This window comes from Megascapheus bottae, chromosome 3 (genome assembly GCF_031878675.1).
Source record: "Megascapheus bottae isolate mThoBot1 chromosome 3, mThoBot2.hap1, whole genome shotgun sequence".
NCBI classification, from domain to species: domain Eukaryota; kingdom Metazoa; phylum Chordata; class Mammalia; order Rodentia; family Geomyidae; genus Megascapheus; species Megascapheus bottae.
Genome location: NC_143511.1, coordinates 30552078 through 30570661, shown reverse-complemented (window position 1 = coordinate 30570661; position 18584 = coordinate 30552078).

Sequence of the window (18584 nt, the reverse complement as noted above, 5' to 3'; positions counted from 1 at the left end):
GGCTCACTCACAGTTATTGTTACAATACCTCCGGAGCTTCTCAGCCCCCGGGGAACTAGTATTCTGAACCTTTAACTAATTTATCTTTCATAATGCTCTATACATTTATTATTTATAGAAGTAATATTAAATATGTGCTGTTTGTGTTATCTTGATGATTGGGTTACAGTTCCCAGGTCCAGACTTTGAGGAGTCCCAGATTAGGTCTTCCACCTTCTATCCCCATATGCTGAATAAAAAGACATGGGGAAGGGCAGAGAAAGGAGATTACATGGTGGCTAATAGAGAAAATTGGAGGCATGGATGAGAAAGGTATGTGTAGTTAAAACCAGTTTTAATATGCAACTTCACCATAAAGGCAAAATGTGTATTTCTTATTATTACAGTTAGTGTGACTATAAACTTAGGCCAAATCACAACATTTTTGAGACAGAGAGATGATAACCAGTAATAATGACAGGGCAGTAGGCATAAATCAGCACTATCTGGCCACAGGATCTACCTATATGATATCTTCAGTATTTTAGCCCAGCAGTCCCAGAGTGTGGCTTTCTTCTTGTGAGAGAGGTCCACTGGTACATTTACAATGTTTTATGGGTCAAAATAGAAATTTATGAACTCTGTTAGTTAGGTGTCTTTTGTGCAATTTGGGCCTGTTCTATTATCTATTTTATTTTAAATTAATTTTAGGAGTTGTTCTAGGAGCAGTTTCACTGACACTTCCCTTATACTGTGGGCTTTTGTTCTGGTCATGCTTGTTGATTGTCCTCTGCCTGTGTCTTAATATTTAGGCTGTCCAGAAAACACCTCTGGCTCTGGATGCCGGAGCTCCCTGGGCGGGTTCCAGGGCTGTCTGAGACTCATCTCTATTGGTGACAAAGCGGTCGATCCTATCTCTAGACAGCAGGGAGCAGTAGGGAGTTTCAGTGATCTTCAGATAGATTCCTGTGGCATTATAGACAGGTAAGTAAGCCATTCAGGTTCAGAATGCTGCCATGTCTGAATTCAATTTTTAATCTACTTAGTTAGTTCATAAGCACATGAACAGCTGGATAAGTGTATCCCTTCTTTCCTCTGTTTCTGCTATGCCAAATAAGGAAGTACATTCACACTGTTAGTTCTCCATTACTGTAATGAGATACTATTCCTGAGCTAATCCATTTATAAAGACAAAAGATTTATTTTGGAGATTTCAATCTGGAGTCTCTTGGTACAGTTGCTCTGAGGTCTTTGGTGAAACAGCAAAACAGCATGCCTTGAGTATCTCATCCTTAGAATCATGAACAGCAAGAGACTGGATCCCACCCCACTCTGCAGGACACATTCCCTGAAAATCCCTGACTAGGCCCAGGCCTTCAAACTTTCCTCACCTCCTTCTGCAGTCATCAGGCTCAGGTCTTTGAAGCACTGGACAGTGGAGTACTTTAAGATCTAAACATTGATCATGGAAAACTAATGTACTGTTTTGATTTTATGTTAATATTGTGCCTTGCAAATTATAATATTTTCTTGGAAGACAAAGTCATGAATTTTCCATTTCTATGCCTTTAAGCAACCTAGTTTTTGTAAAATACCAGCCATCCTGTGTACTTACTGATGCAAATCGTGTTTCTAACAGTTGTATTCCACAGGTTAGGAAAATGGATGTCCACTGTGTCCTCAATGGAATAGGGATAGAGAAATGATAGAAAACAACTAAGCTAGGCTAGACCTAAACAGGGATGAAATGACTGGCACTAAATGGCTTTCTAGAGTTCTCTGTGCTATTTTGTTGCGTTTTATGTTTTTTTCTGTTCCTTTCACAGCTATGGTAGTAGAATGACCGAGGAGGCATGAGAACTGTGTGTTTAGTGTCTGCTCTGTAGTTAAGTTGGACATGACTAATAGGAACCTTATGACCAAGCTAAGCCTACTAGGAAGATTTTTTAATATCCTTTCAACATTGGCTATTTTAAAACTGACAGTCTTCTAGAATCAGTAAGAAATTTAAAATCGAATATATATTTCTTTTTTTAAAAGGTAAAATCATGTTTACTCGTTTTTAGTTATTATCGGTAGCTGACATTTTCCACTTTTCTATATGTATATATGTATATGCATATGTAATTACATTTGCATGTATACACATAATACAGGTGTAGATAGATATACACATATCTGTATACACATATGCATAATACATACACACACATATAGCTTTCAAAGAGCAAAGCTAAAGGCTCCAACAATTTCAATAGGAGTATAATCTGTACAGTATTAGAGGGAAGATGTTAAAACAGGCCAGGTGGTCCTTTCCCCAACTTTACCTGCCTTCCCTTGATATTTTTTGCTTTGTTTTATTTCTATGTACCGATGACTCACTGATTAGTCTCCAGGCAGCAGGACAGAAGAGAACAGGTGCTCCCTGGATAGCTTTGCCCCGTGGTGGTCATTCTCCTCTGTCACTCATTTTGCTCCTGGGAATCTCTCATTTTGAATAAAATTTTAGAATTACATAAATTTCCCATTCACTTTGGACTTGCTTATAGATGGCTTGGTATGGGCATTCATACCTTTGTGTTAGTGAGCAAGAGAGCAGCCTTTTGTTCTATATTATTCTAAATTTGGTTGTCCAGTGCTTAATTATATATAATGTGATGAGTTTTAGGGTTTTTTTTCCTAACAGTTGTTGTGAAAGCCATTTGAATGATGAATTGGAGCACAAAGGAATAAGGATCAATCCAAATCCTTTATAAGGCTGCATTTACCTGAGTGAATTTGTGTGAACTGAAAATCCTGATAGACATGATAAGAATGAAAACCAGTAGCCTGGGAAGTACTAGGGAATTAGAAAATAACATATATAGCAGGCTGATGTGTTTTTAAGCTAAGTTATTTCCTGGAACATATGTGCCAAAAACATATTTGAGCTTTTTACAAAAGAATGTTGTCCTTCTTGTGTCTGATTACTAAACATTGTGTTGTGGTTGTGGATGTTGTTGTTGCAAGGCCCTCTTGGTCAAAGCTGGTCACATCGTCTGTTTTTGTGATGATGCCGGTGCTGGACCTGAGAGAGAGGAGTTCTGCCGTATCACATGACGAGGGCCCTAGGCAGGAGGGAAACGTAACTCTGTGTCTATCTGAGGTCATTGAAAGCTACTATTACCCTTCATATATGTGCAACAAAGCTGTAGGCTTTTTGGTGAAAAATGAACAGAACTAATACAAGGAGAAGTATTGAAAATATACCTATCACAAATGTTGCATTTAACCAAGCTTTCTAACCTTGGTTATGTGTTATATTCACAGACCAAAGGGCAGACCCAACTGCCTCTGTCCTGTTGGGTTATTTCTATTTACTGTTGTCCTTCATCTTTCTTGTAACAAACCAGCATGACAAGCACATTTTATTGTGACTGCATTTGAAAGACAGCAGTGTTTATCTGTCTTCCTTTAGGTGTTTGCCCAGCTATTGTGAACATGGGGGTAAATGTTCCCAGTCGTGGGCTACCTTCTCCTGGGACTGCACCCATACTGGCTACACAGGAGCCACCTGCCATTCCTGTAAGAGGCATATGGCACTTTGGTTACTGTTCTCTTTCCTATTGCCTGTCATTCTGTAGTACATATGTCTGTGTTTTAACTAAATGACATAAAAAACAAGAAAATATGGTATTTTAGAAATCAATGTTTCTTCCCTTTCCCTCTCTCCCTCCCTTCCCTTCATTATCTATTTTTGTACTGGTACTAGAGATTGTGTTTTGCGCCTCCTATTTCTTACTAAGTCCGTTAGCATTCTACCATTTGAGTCACACTTCTACTTCTGGCTTTTCTCTGGTTAACTTGAAATGAGAGTCTTGAGGATTTGTCTACCAGAGCTGGTTTTGAAGTATGATCCTCCTATCTCAGCCTCTTGAGTAGCTAGAATTATGGGCATGAGCCACCAGTGCCCAGCTAAAGATTCATCTTTGTCTAGCATGGGTTTTTTTTTTGGGTAGTCCTGGGGCTTGAACTCATGGCCTGAGCACTACCTTGGGCTTTCTCAAGGCTAGAGCTCTACCACTTGAGCCACAGTACCACTTCTAGCTTTTTCTATATAAGATACCAAGGATTCAAACCTGGGTCTTCATGCATACTAGGCAAGCATTCTAGCACTAGGCCAAACTCCTGGCCCCAATGTCTGGCATGTTTTTTTTTCTTTCCATATTTTTTTATTGTAATTAGTAAAAGGGTTACATGATATTTGCCAGATAGAAGGTGCATTAATTCACATACATTGATACCCTTTCACATGTCTTGGTACCCATTTCCCTCCCCCCCCACACCCCACACCCGTCTTGGTTTTCCCCCCTTCCCTATCAAATTTCAAATATCCAAATACAAATAAATTCAATATATCAGATAACAAAGTGAGATACTATACCAATATGAGATAACCAAGGGACAGCAAAGGAGATGAGAGACAACATAGTACATTAAGGACAACAATCATTCATTATATGGCTTTTGTTTCAATATCCTGGAGGTCCTTTCAATTAGCTTCACATTATATGGCCTTATGTATCAAGATTTTGCTCTACTGCAAATCTCTGCTAGTAGAGCCCAAGGTTTCTACTGATTATGACGAATGAGGGAAACCATTGAGCCTAAGTTCCTTTGAGTCTGGCTTACTTCACTTAATAGGATTTTTTCTAAGTCTTTCCATTTCCTAACAAATGGGGCGATGTCATTCTTTTTGACAGCAGCATAGAATTCCATTGTGTACAAATACCACAACTTGTTGATCCACTCATCAACTGAGGGACATCTAGATTGGTTCCATATCTTTGCTATGGTGAATAGTGCTGCAATGAACATTGTTGTGCTAGTGGGTTTAGTATGTCCTTGTTTCTGGATGGTTGGGTAAATGTCTGGCATGTTTTTAAACTAATTTTATTTTCAAATAATGTGAAAGCAGGTTGCAATAATATATAATACAAAATATAGAACACCAAAGAAAAAGAACAGGTAAAGGGAAAATGAGCTATAGCAAAAAAAAAAAAAAAAGCTCTGAATTTTTGTCTTCCAAAGTAAAATGATGTGTGAGCAGCTAGGTACTATCCTAGTAGCAGTTCTAGATAGCAAGAAACCAGGTAAAGTTTCAGGTCTTGTTTAACCTAGGTGCTGGTAGTGATGATAAGAATTAACATATGCTGAGAAGTTTCAGTATGTTTGCAGGATTCTAGTTCTTGGCATGTTTTAGCTTCATAAATCCTTAAAACTCAAAAGAGAGAAGAGTTACTACCTACGCTGTGCTTGAGGGAGGAGGAAGCTGAAGCAGCTGCTCTGGGTATTGCAGCTTGATCACAAAACCAGAGCCAGGGCTGTCAGGGACCAGGCTACTGGTCAATGTTCAAACTAACAAGACTTTATTCACAACTAGTCACTAGCAAGTATGAGCAATGTGACACCGAAGTCCTGCTCTTATAAGGACCAGCACCTCTTCTCTCCCTGCATCTTTAGAGGAAGAACTTTATGTGTCGGCTTTCTTTAGTTTCTTCTCCTAGGGAAATTTATTGCATCTTCAAGAATGTGAGTTAATTTTAGTCCACATAAACTGAAGTCAAAGAAGAGCATGGATAGTCATAAGTCATAGTCAGAAAAAGTCATAGTCACTTTTTTTTTTTTTTGGCACAGAATCCCAGGACAGCTAGTATGGGTTTTGGGAAGACATCCCAGAGTCTCCAGTGATGTGGGTTCCATGAGAAGCCCTCGGCAGACTAGAGGGAGCAGCTTATCCACTAAACACATCAGGAGCAGCTTTCCGCCATCCCCAGTCAGAATTTACCATGTAAATCTTTTTTTTTGGAAGAGACTGGACTTCACAGAAACCTTAGGGTAAAGATTTGGCCAAAGTCTAAGCAGCAGGGCTATATATTATCCCAATTTATGGTTTTCATGCAGATGTCTCTTAATATCTAACTGTGCTTCAGAACTTCAGCTGCCTGATGTGATGTGGGGAAGCTGAGACTCAGGCAGAACAGTGCAGCATGGCATCATGTGGTGGGGAGATGGGATATTGCGTAGTTAACAGTGGAGCCATCCATCCAATGATGGCTTCTGTATGACCAATGGTGTTCTCTGCAGCTCTATATGAGCAGTCTTGTGAAGCCCATAAATACCGAGAAGACTCTTCAGGACTCTACTACATTGACTCAGATGGAAGTGGTCCCCTGGGACCAGCTCTGGTGTACTGCAACATGACAGGTTAGCTAATAAGCTATGCTACAATAGTTAAATTCCTGTAAGGCGTGCTGTGTGCAGCAGCAAAATGATGGTTATCTTGGTTCTATTTGATAGAAGAAATGCAAAGGGTACACAGAATAAATAATTATAAACACTAACGCCAAGCTTATTTGTTTATTTGTTGTTCTGTGAAATCGTTGTAATGCAGTTACATTTCCCCTGTAATACAATTACAGGGAAAATGTCATTAAAAAAATAACCTATACACTTAAGCTTCTATAGAAATTCCAACAGCCTCCCTCAGGATCTGTTTTCTGGTATCCTGAATAAAAAATGGGCACCAATCCTCATCACTCAGTTTGCCCTATTCTTGCTAGTTTTCCTGAGTTTTGTGATAGTACCCTTCATAGAGTTTCAATCAGTATTCTTCCACCACCTCTTGGAGTTCTTGTCCCTGGATCTGTGTTTGGATGGGGTACATTAAGACTCTGTGTGCAGGGGAGCTGTTAGATGTGACCCTTGATGCACACATGGTATAGAAGAAGAGTCAGGCAAAATATACCAGTTCGGTTGGAGGAATCACAAAAGGCAGTATGGTTTTCTTCACTTATAAACATTGTGAAATATGTTTTAATTAACACCATTTCTTTCCTAAAGGCCTCCCCACAGGCAATCGATTTAACAGAAGTATGTCGAAATCTGTCAGCAGAACTTCCAAAGATTCAGTAGTAGTGGTTATTGCCAGAAATACTTAATTAGATGCACAAATGTCCACATTGTTTCACTATCTTAACTATAAATGAGTGGCTGTCACCCCACTACTCAATATTTTAGCACTGGTACCAGTGCTTCACAAATGTATTCCTAGTGAATCAGGAGGCTACATCTGAGGATCAAGATTCAAAGCCAGCCAGGGCAGGAAAGTTTTTGAGAGTTTTATCTCCAGTTAACCAGCAGAAAACCAGAAGTGGAGCTGTGGCACCATAATAGAGCACCATTCTTGAGCAAAAAAGCTAAGGGACTGTGCCCACGCCCCAAGTTCAGGCCATCATTTGGGCTCCCTTCAAAAGGGCTGGATATGTTACTCATTAGTGAAATGCTTAATTAGCATGCATGAAGCCTTGGTTTGAATTTGAGTCCCTTCTACCACAAATGCATAATATATACGTATATTTATATATATATACATAAAATTATATAATATAATACAACCAATATATTAATGCAATAAATATATTTATATTACATGTAATATACAATAAATAACAGTATATATGATTATGTATTATAGAAATATATACTTTATATTTCTATATACACATATATATTTATATAAATATAAATGTATAACTATACTATACATATATAGATAAATATATGGTAAACTATAATTATCTATTACATCAATACAATTATATATAATATATAATTTTTCATAATTATGTAGGACTCAGCCTTCTGAATAGCTAGGATTATAGAAGGGAACAATAGGCTCATATCTATTTCTATGTTTTTTAAGCAATTCAAATGAGAGATGTTTCTCTTAACCATTTCAACCTAGTTTTGATATCCTTTCTTTGTTCCAACCCAATTTCTGCCCACCAGATATTGTGTGGACCTCAGTACAGCATAATGGATCCCACTTAGTCAGAGCCAAAGACTCACAGGGAGATAGCCTACAGCTAGTGCATTTTAACTATAGGGCCAGCATGGACCAGCTGCAGGCCATAGTCAACCATGCAGGAACTGACTTTCCCCTGCAAGAAGCCCAGGTTCTCAGAGCACCATGGTAAGCAATGAGCCTTTGATTTTTTCTCTCGGGTAACTGACCTGCCAGACTTCCCTCAAGTCCTGGGACGAAGCTGGACCCCGCACCCTGGCGCCTCAGCGGCTCCGCCTCCCTGCCCTCCCCGGCCCCCTCCGCACCGCGCTCCTACCTCAGTCCCGGACCCCAGCTCGCGCCCCTGAGCTCCGAGCCCCTGCGGCCTCACCGCCAGGGCCCGCGCCCACCTCCTCAGACCGGAGGGGTCCTCGCGACCCCAGGACCGCACATCAGCCCGCCCGTGCTGGACACCTACTCACCGTTCAGAGAGACGAGCGCCGTCACCCCTCAACCGGCCGTTGAAGCACCTCCAGCGGGCTTTCCGGAAGGTACTGCTGCTGCTGCTGCTGCTGCTGCCCCTGCCGCCGCCGCCTCCACAGCCGCCTCCACCGCCCCCGCCGCTGCCGCTGCTGCCGCCTCCGCGCTCCTTTCAGCGTCAACTCGCGCCTGTGCGTGGCGCCCCCTCCCGACGAATGGCAGGAAGAACCATAGAGGCACCTCGGTGAACGGGAGGAGGGGCCTGGGAGGGAGACCAGAGAGAGAGCCGGCTAGCTCGCCTCGAAACCTTGACTGCCCCTTGCGGTCGGAGGAGAAAAGCAACCTAGGACCGCAAGGATCCACTCAGGGAAATTGTGTGTGCGCGCGTGCGTGTGCCTTGAGAGGTAAGAAACACGGGTCGTATGGGCAAACAGCTTCTGGGTGGCTAGGATTACAGCAGTGGGTCACTGCACCTGGCATGTTATTCTTTTTAGTTAAGATTTCATTTATGTATCACGGCTGGGAGTTGGCTTAGTGGTAGAGTGCTTGCCTAGCATGCATGAAGACCCGGGTTCGATTCCTTGGTACCATATACATAGAAAAAAGCCCGAAGTGGTGCTGTGGCTCTAGTGCTAGGGCACTGGCCTTGAGAAAACCCAAGGGCAGTGTTCAGGCTCTAAGTTCAAGCCCCAGGACTGGCAAAAAAATAAAAAAAGAGTTAATTTATTAGTATTGAAGGGAATGTGTTTTATCTTGCCAGAGAGAGAGAGAGAGAGAAAGAGAGACAGGGGGGGGGAGGGGGAGGGGGAGAGAGACAGGGAGAGGGAGAGAACATTTCTTGTTCCCTGTGCTGGAAATGGAAATAAAGACTCCCAACCATTGTAGAGCAGTTGGACTGTTTCCATAACGTTCTGTTTTCTAAAAAAAATTTAAGTATAACAGTGATATTCACATGACAATATGTTGGAAATGAACTTTACAACTTGGATGGTGGGGGGAGGAAAAGTGAAAGAAAACCTGGGAAGGGGTAACATTATTGAAGAATTAATGTTCTCACTATCTTGCAAATGTAACAAAACTCCTCTATACATCATCTTGATAATAAAGTAAAAATTTAAAAATTTATTATAAAGGTGATATATACAGAGGGCTTATAATTACAAAGTCAGGTAATGAGGACATTTAATTTTGAACAGCACACCTCCTCCCTCATTTTTCCCAGTTTTTCCCTTCCTCCAATGTGTATAGGTCTAACAACATAAGGTCTAGTGAGTATGTATCACTGCTGAGTTGCTTCTCCATTTGTCCCACCACCATTTCTCTGCTTCCCCTTCCCCACCCTAAATCACATCAACTTAAATACAAGACAAAATGTACAGAAATTAAAAAAGAACAACAAAAGGAAGGGGAGAAAAAAAGAAAGAAAAGGAAAAAAAAAAAAAAACTAAGTGACGTGAGCCAGACCTAATGAAACCTAAGCCGCATGGTTTCCCTTATTTGTAATCATTAGAATGTACCAATAAATGTACAAGTAAAAACAATGTATAGTGAAAGACAAATAATTACACTTAGACATGATTAATTTACTAGCACTCTAAACATTCACACAGCGAGAACAAAAGAGGATATCCTTAGGAGAGAAGCATAAGGGCCCAATATCCAGCTATTCTTTTTTTTTTTTTACTTTTTTTTATTGTAATTAGTAAAAGGGTTACATGATATTTGAAGAAACTGTCAGTATAGTCAAAAATCCTACTCAGTTGCTGCTTATCTCTACTGAATTTTGTCATTGCAAAACTCCCTTAAATCTATCATATTTCAGTTAATACGTTTGCATACAATTACATACCACCAACATACTTACTTGTTTTGATGCAAGTTTTCCCTCCCCCCACTTTAAATATGTTAGTTTCTGCGGTGCAACTGTTTTTATATGATATTCACAAAATATTCAGAAAGGCCCCAGGTGACTTGCATCCTTCTTTCCCAATCTAAGGTTTTACCCCAGTTCAGAAACCTCTGGGCTTTGAGTGCTATCGTATGCTTTAAAAAAATCTCCCATTCATTCCTCCTTCACAGGTATACTGGAAAGTTTCTGAGGACAAAAAAGCGGGATGTGGGCTGGGAGTTTTGCCTAGTGGTTAAAGTGCTTGCCTAGCATGCACGAAGACCCGGGTTCGATTCCTTGGTACCACATATATAGAAAAAGCTGGAAGTGGTGCTGAGGCTCAAGTGGTAGAGTTCTAGCCTTGAGAAAGTCCAAGGACAGTGCTCAGGCCCTGAGCTCAAGCCCAGGACTGGCAAAAAAAAAAAAAAAAAGCGGAATGTGCTCGAAAGGGAAAGTCAAAGGAGGTATATGTTTTTACTAATTACAAAAGTTCACATGTATGCCTTCGTTGTCTACCCTCACACGTTCTGCATCTTCAGCATTTGGCTACACATGAGGTGCAGTTGAGTGGTGCTGCTAGGCTCTGTTAGTTGCAAATATTTAAGGTTGTTTTTTTTTTTTACTGTAGAAATCAATTTCTGATGACTCCTGGAATCAGAAATTTAGGACTTCTGGTCCTTTCTGCAGCCTGAAGGCTGGGACTGTGCCAAGGTTTGGATCAGAAACCTGATTATTGCTCATGACAGCTGAGTTATGTAGAATTTCAGCCACTCTTGGCTAGTTGCAAAGCTGAAAAATCTTAAATATTTTTTTAAAAAATATTTGACTCTAAACCAAGTGTTTCTTGAAGGTTGGAAAGGAAAATGGGCACTGGTGGCAACTGACGTGCGGTAGGCACTTTAACGAGAAGCAAACCAGCTACTCAAAATTCCCCCAACGTCACAGAATTGAAGGGACAGAGTGTGAATAAAGATAGCAGTGCTACTCACTAGTCACTATGTCGACAATACGTGGGTGGGGATGGGAGAGAGAACTGGGAGAGAGCAAGGGAAGAGGTGACATTGTCCTAAAGGAATGTACTGGTTTCCTGACTCATGCAACTGTAATGGCTCTGTATATCACTTCTACAATAGCAGTCATTTAAAGTGAATTGTTTAAATGCCCCCATTATATGGAGGACAGATAGTGATCTAGAGCCTTCCTTTGTCCTGCTAGATGGAGCTGATTATGAAATACATCCACTGGTTTGAAAACAAGCCAAAGGAATCTTTCCAAATTTGAGACTATGTCAGAGGAGAGCAAATAGTCCCCTTAGAGTGGTGTATGGGCTCCTGAATGGTGTGTTTTCCCTATGAGCCTCTATGATGCAGAGCGGAGCACAGCTGCTCTCAACCCAGTCTCTTCTCTCTAGAGTTCTGGGTCCCTCAAAATGCGGCTTCCAGCTCTGTGTATAAGCAATGGAGGTCATGTTTCCTTAGAAGGCAAGAGACCTTCTATGTCAGGTACACTAGGACAGTTTGGTAACCAAATGAATGTTTTATGTGTTTAATGACAGTAAAGTACATTTTTTTCCCTAGTGTTTTCTCTAGGATAATTTGAGGTCAACTCATTTTTTTCTTGGGTCTCCAAACCTTTGTAATGTATCGGTTTGGGATTAAACTTATTGTGTGCCTTTTATCTTAATGCTACAGAGACATAACTCAGCTAAGAAGATAGGTATACACAGGCGTAGCTCCATAGAACTGGCAGGTGGGGGCGGTCAGGAAGAAAGAGAAATGGAGAGCTTTTCAGTAGCTAGCTATTGACAGTGTTTCTCTCCTCACAGACACTCAGCACAGGCTCCCTCTAGATATGTGGGACCAACGCATTCTAGCCCATCCGTGACCACCTGGTACATTTACAGTCCTGCTCACCATAGCCTTCATAGTAGTTAAGGCAGAGTGGAGCCCTGGGCAGATGTAAAGCAAACGCCATCCAAAAGCCCCTAGATTGTCTCATGTCAGCCGTGTGAGGACTGGGGAAGCTTGAGGCCCCTTCAGAAAACCTCACCAGGATTGGAAACAGCATGCAGGCCATGTGACTCATCTAAGCCTTAATGTTCTTGGCCAAGGGCATGGCTTGTGGCACAGCACAAGCTACAAGTGGAAGGATGACAGTTCTGAGTAGAAGAGCATTCTAAAAAGTGAGCTAGTGACAGTCACAACCGTGTGCTGGGACATGGCCTGGTTATGATGGGCTCTCGGTCAGGATGTCCTGTTATTCTATCCATTCAGTGGCTTTTCTGAGACCACTCATCTACTCTGAGTAACATGGATGGGACATACCTCAAATCCTTGGCTTCTCTGTCTCTATTTCTAGGAAGCCGAGACTGTTATCCTGGGTAGCTCAGCCAAGGGCCTGAGGCTCTGGTGCACACTCTGAGCTGAGTGAGCTGGCTTCAAGGGGTGAAACACCCCATCCTCCATGTTATTGGTCTTCTAGGAGCAAGGAATCTATAAAGTTAAATACTACAATGATACATGGTTACAGTGAATGATTGGGTATCTTATGATGCCATTTCCCTTTATTCCATTGTAGAACTTAACATCCTTTACATTTCTGGGATGAATGAAGATGGCAGGGCAAGGTGTCCCTACAGCCCTACATGTAGCTGTACATCTGTCATGGTTGGTAAGTCCTACTACTCAGGCTGCTTCACACCTGAAGTCCTTTTTTTCCATGTATTTTATTGTAATTCATAGAAGGGTTACATTATATTCACCAGAAAGAGGGTGCATTACTTCACATCCATTGATACCCTTTCTCATGTCTTGGTTCCCATTTCCCTCCCCCCACCCCTGCCCCTCATCTTGTTTTTCCCCTTCTCTATCCAATTTCAAATAACCAAATACGCATATATCCAATATATCAGATAACAAGGTGAAATACTGTAACAATATGAGATAACCAAGGGACAGCAAAAGAGATGAGAGATAACATAGTACATTAAGGACAACAATCATTCATTATATGGCTTATGTTTCTATATCCTGGAGGTCCTTTCATTTAGCGTCATTCTATATGGCCTTATGTATCTAGGTTTTGTTCTATGGTAAATCTCTCCTAGGAGAGCCCAAGGTTTCTACTGATTATGACAAATGAGGGAAACCATTGAACCTATGATCCTTTGAATCTGGCTTACTTCCCTTAATATGATTTTTTCTAAGTCTTTCCATTTCCTTACAAATGGGGCAATGTCATTCTTTCTGACAGCAGCATAGAATTCCATTCACACCTGAAGTTCTTTTTTTTTTTTTTTTGCCAGTCCTGGGCTTGAGCTCAGGGCCTGAGCACTGTCCTTGGACTTTCTCAAGGCTAGAGCTCTACCACTTGAGCCTCAGCACCACTTATGGCTTTTTTCTATGTATGTGGTACCGAGGAATTGAACCCGGGTCTTCATGCATGCTAGGCAAGCACTTTAACCACTAGGCCAAACTCCCGGCCCCCACACCTGAAGTTCTTATGTGCATGTTCTGACTTGCACTAGATGCTTGGCATCCATCCCAAGTCATGTATTTCCTGCTCATGTCTTAACACCAGCTGTCCTTACAGAAGCTGGATATTCCTCACCACAGACTTCTTAGGAAGAGTTTGGGATAATTGTTCAATTGGATAACAAGCTACCACTCTGGTAGTACACTGCTGGATACCCATTAGTGTTACAAATATTGTTCATAGGTTTCTACTTGGGAGATAAGTGAGCAAGCCATGGAGCTCTATGTTAGCTGTTGTGGTGTCAGGCGTCTGCAGTGATTAAGCCATGCATATCATGGTTACACACTCCTATGCCCAATTTACAATGCTTCTATTTACACTTTTTCAACTTTGTTAAAAAGTTAGTGCAGCATACACTTGTTTAGTCTACACTTTCAGAATAGTATTCAGTGCATTACATCAGATATTCAGCATTTAATTACAAGACAGGCCTTGGGTAAGGGCAATTCTGTCTTCTTACTGGTTTGTGTAAGTATTCTGAGCACATTAACAGAGGTGGGGTGAGCTATGCTGTCTACATGAAAAAGAAGGTAAGCCTAGTACTACTGACTCATGCCTGTAATCCTAGCTATTCAAGAGGCTGAGATCTGAGGATAGCAGTTCAAAGCCAGTCCAGGCAGGAAAGTCTGTGAGAATCTTATCTCCAATAAACAGAAAACTGTAAATGGAGGTATATGCAAAGTGATAGATCATTATCCTTGAGCAAAAAACTGACAGACCACACCCAGTCCTGAGTTCAAGTCCCATGACTGTGACCAAAAAAAAAAAGAGGTGTATTAAATGTGTTGAGTTACACACAGTGTTTTCAATGTAAGATTTCTTTTTATTACACGTAAACTATGATAAATTCAGGAGCATCTGTGCTTGTTTTCATTTTAGTGGATGTAGGATTTCCTACTTATGTTGTGTTCAGTTGCTGCTCTTTAACTTACAACTCAGTATAGATCCTGAAATATCCCTGTCAAAGAAGACACAGATGCAGGGAGCCAAATTAGCATGGAGAGTCTGGAAGGTTTCTTCTTTTCCTGGATTGGGGGAGACTTGATTGAGATGTGAAGAAATCATTCTTGGTACCACAACAGAAGTGCTGATTTGATTCCCTTTCTTTTTCTCCTCTGCAGATGGGAAGCTTTATTCAGGGACAGCAAGTAATTTTTTTGGAAACCAATATGTCATCTCCCGGATTTCTCCCCCATATTTTCTACGGACAGAGAATGACACTGCCTGGCTATATGGTAAAATGCTGTGAATCTAACATGGTAGCTAAGCACCTGGTCATTTCACTTCCACTCAGGTTGACCCAGAAGGCCCCGTCATCCAGCAGCCAGTGGGGTGATAACAGCGTAAAAGCTAAGGGTCCCAGCTGGAATCCAGGGTGTCTTGTGCTCTGTTCACAGGCCTTTCATCTCCCAGCCTGTAAACATTTTGATGGTAAATGGAGAAATATGACTTATCACATTGGGATGTGGCATCATTTTGGTCCAGCCAGATAGGATCAGGATGACTTGAGCTCTGCAGACAGTTCACGTCTAGCTGACATTGGGGTATGAGTGAGAAGAGACCACCTACTGGCTGAGTACTCCTTGAGGGTGGCCAGGGGGACCATGGGGATTCCTATTGATCTAGGAATATCCTGATACATAGGGACAACCAGCTTATCTCATAGTGGGGAACCTACTTCTGGAAGCTGTGATGTAAGTTATATATTTAGAGCAGTATATGATCTGTCTGCCAGCTGAGATACTCCAATAGGCTTCTGGGGTACTTCTGGGAACTGTCTTGGAGAGCCATCTCTCTAAGGCTGAGGAGGGTGAGACAGACATGGCCAGGTTTGGCACTGTCATCATTTGAGACTCTAAACTTTGTGTGTGACATGGCACAAACACTCTGGATACCTTGGCTGAGAAGCTCCCAGCACCTAAGGCTCCACTGTTTGACTGGGACATCCTTGGGAGGTGGCAGTGACACAGCTCTCAGTACAGGGATGGTCCAGTGTCTAAGACAGCCTGATCCCCTCTCTGCAGAGCCTAACTTCGTCTTTGCTGATGTGATCCAGAAAACTCCAGACAGTCTCAAGGGCAAGGATGACAAGACCTACTTCTTCACGGAATTGCCTATGGAATATGTTTGTTTACAAGTTAAAGATTCCCTGTGTTGCCAGAGTATGCAAGATGAGCCCTTCCCTGTCCACCCTGGATATTTTCCCATGACAGCAGGTCTGGAAATCCTTCCTTTCCTGCTACAACAGTCACTGTTGAGGGGCTAGGAAGATGCCAGAGTACAGTTCTTGGAGGACTGTCCAGGAGGACTCAGGAGCCCAGTGGCAGGCAGAGCTCAACTAATTAGTTTGTAGTTTGTAACATTGTTCTCAGACTTTCCCCAAGCTATAGAAGTGGGTGGGGTTTTATTGAATCTCTTCTCCAGAATCTGTGGAGAAATCGCAATCCAATTGTTTGGAGTTCTTTAAAAATCCTACAGCAAACCATGATCTAACAGCTGAAGGTTAAGAAGTAATAATTACACTGAAAGGTTTGTCAAGATCAATCCTGAAGGATCAAGAGAACACACATCAGCAGTAGTTAAGGTTTTTTCATTCCCCCCACCCCCGGCCCTGCGCTACCCTTTGATGTGCTAATCATCCTGGGTCACTCCCCTCACAGAAGCAAAGATTCCGTGTGTGCATTACACAGCTGGCCATTTTAGTTGCAGAACTCACTGTAGGTGGGTCATCTGTATGTAAATCTCTCTCTGCCAAAAACTGTTGGCTGGGCTTGAGGGCTCATGAGCCCAGCTTGGTCCTTCTCTTCTTTTTGTGTTGTGTAACATGTCTCCCCACACTCCAGCCAAATGAGGTGTGTTATGCTGTCTTGTGAAAGTAACGCTAAATAATAGAACTACTTCATTTCTAGTTTCTGTCAAGAAACATACAGTTTCTCTGCAAAGGCTTTTGCACTGCTTTGAGTTATCCTGTCTGCTAGTCAATAAGCATCATGGTTTTTTTTTTTCCTATTAAATGTAGTATATGTTGTGTAAAAAGAATAAAGCATTCCATATCAATCTGGCTGCTCACTTACTGTACCCCAAGTGGTAAATGGGTGTTTGAGTACTTCTTGGATGTGCTCTGACCTGGTCCTCACAGCATTTTCTGTGACAGATAAGCTCTGTCTCTCTGGATGTCTTGCACTGACATTGTCCTCTTTCTTCTGTGTAAATTGCATTCAATAAAATGTGCTATTTGATGCTCCTGCGCTCTAGTTTCTATATATCAGGAAGCTTGAACAAAAACAAAAACAAAAAGCTCATCTTGCCATTATTTCTTATGCTACTTGGAATCGTATGGTTTTTCCGGCAATGCCTGACTTGCTTTTTGTCTCATGAGATAGCTATCATATGATTTTTTTTTAGTTTTTTCACTGCTAGACACTTTTCTTATTATGTCTCAAATGCATGATTTTATCTTGTAGATGTCCTCCAAAATTGTGTTCTTATATTATGGACAAGTCATCTCAGGTTTCCATTGTCAGTCTTTTTTGGAGACATTCTGCGCTACACCTGACCTCTCTCCAATGGGCTAGCATGGTAACTACTCATTTTTCTTTCACAGTGCATTGACAGTGAGGCACACGAAACCAAATACAACAGCTCTTTGAATTTACCAAGCAATATCCTGAAGTTCATCAGAGACCACCCTTTAATGGATGATGCAGTAACACCAATAAACAACAAACCTCAATTCATCAAAAAAGACATAAAGTACACCCAGATTGTGGTAGACAGGACCCAGGCTCTGGATAGGAAATTCTACGACATCACGTTTATCAGCACAGGTAGGTGCTGAGGTCTTCAGGCACAGTTCCTCAATGAGAAAAGGAAAGCTCACCTCAAATCCTTTGTAGGTAGACTTGGCTTCTCTCTTGGTGTACAGCTTTTGGTTTGTGACAGGATGGATGGATTTTTTGCTTTCTACGCTTGGAATTCCAAGTCTCTGTAACCATCAGGTTAGGTGGGGCACTTAAAAAACTTTTAAGTTCCTGGCCTGTATGTTCTAAGATACTGTAAAAAAAAAATACCTCTTGCCTTACCAGCACAGATTACATGCATTTATCAAGTTTGCATTTCTTAAAGTGCAGATGGTAGGCCTCCCTCATCACTATGTTCTAGAACCAGCATTTCTGAATAAACACAGTAGACTACAGCTATGGCAACTGCTAGAATACTAAGCTCATGCCTGAATCACTCTAGCTGTGTGCCCTGCTCTCTACAGCCTGGAGTCCCTTTTAAGAGGAATTTGCATTAGAGCCAGTGAAATCCAGAGACCACATCACATACAATCTACCTTCCAATGTCACAGAGTTGACATTGTTGATGAACAATGGTGGGATGCCGGGGCCAGCCGGCAGCAAACCAGGGTTCGCGGATTGGGATTCCTGAAATAGGGGCAAGGACTAGGAAAAAATAGAAGAGAGACAAACAGATGGAGTTCGGGAGGACTACAGCCCAAGTCAGCAGTCCAAGAAGACTGTGAGCTCCAGACTGCCGCCTAAGACTGTCGTTTATTTTTAGTTCCGACCTTAAATACTCTTCTTAAAACTAGGGAGTTGCCAGAGGCTACATTCATACAAAATAGTAAACAAATCACATATAGGATAATTGAGAAAGGATTAACATTGCTTAAAGTCATCATGATAAGAACTGATTGACATAGCTTAAAGTCATCATGATAAGATCAGATTGACATTGCTTAAAGTCATCATGATAAGAACTGATTGACATAGCTTAAAGTCATCCTGATAAGAGTTACTTCCTTGTGTATACCGTTGTGTAGGTCCAAGGTCAGGTCCAAGGTCATTGACCCCACAGTCGGTCCCCAACAGTGGG